The 446-nt window shown below is 30.0% G+C and overlaps 1 non-coding gene across 1 annotated transcript; it reads right to left on the minus strand.

The window, feature by feature from the left end:
* Window positions 1–337: 337 nt before the first annotated feature.
* J4E83_011106 lies at window positions 338–408 on the minus strand. Its single transcript has one exon. It is a non-coding gene; the product is annotated as a tRNA-Asn (tRNA).
* Between the last annotated feature and the right edge of the window lie 38 nt (window positions 409–446).

The following is a 446-nucleotide window of genomic DNA, read 5'->3' on the forward strand; positions in this document are numbered from 1 at the left end:
TGTATTCTGCATAACCAAATCCATGAAAGGATAAAACAGCGGATGTAGTAAGGCTTAGTAAGCTAATAGATGTATATAAAGGTCATGGAGAAGGAGATACTAGATGAAAAGGATGTGCTTGAAAATTGCTTCTGTTTAAATTTAACATGATATTTAATAATTAGTTCATAATACGTCTTTTTTTTTGAAAATCACAACCAAAACGAACAGCAATAGCTGTAGTGCTTACTTTTTTGTTACTATATCACAATATAAAAAAGTAAAAGAGAAAGGGAAATAAGGTAACTATTCTTTTTTTTTTATGTTATAATGAGCAAAATTGTAAAGGCAAATGAGAAGCCTTTAAAATGAATCGAACATTTATCAGAATATTAACAGTATTCCGCTCTACCATTGAGCTATAAAGGCTATTAAAGAATGTTATAAAGATATCTAGTCCCCCCCGC

Source organism: Alternaria metachromatica, assembly GCF_023757995.1.
Source record: "Alternaria metachromatica strain BMP 0045 chromosome Unknown scaffold_114, whole genome shotgun sequence".
In the NCBI taxonomy this organism is placed as follows: domain Eukaryota; kingdom Fungi; phylum Ascomycota; class Dothideomycetes; order Pleosporales; family Pleosporaceae; genus Alternaria; species Alternaria metachromatica.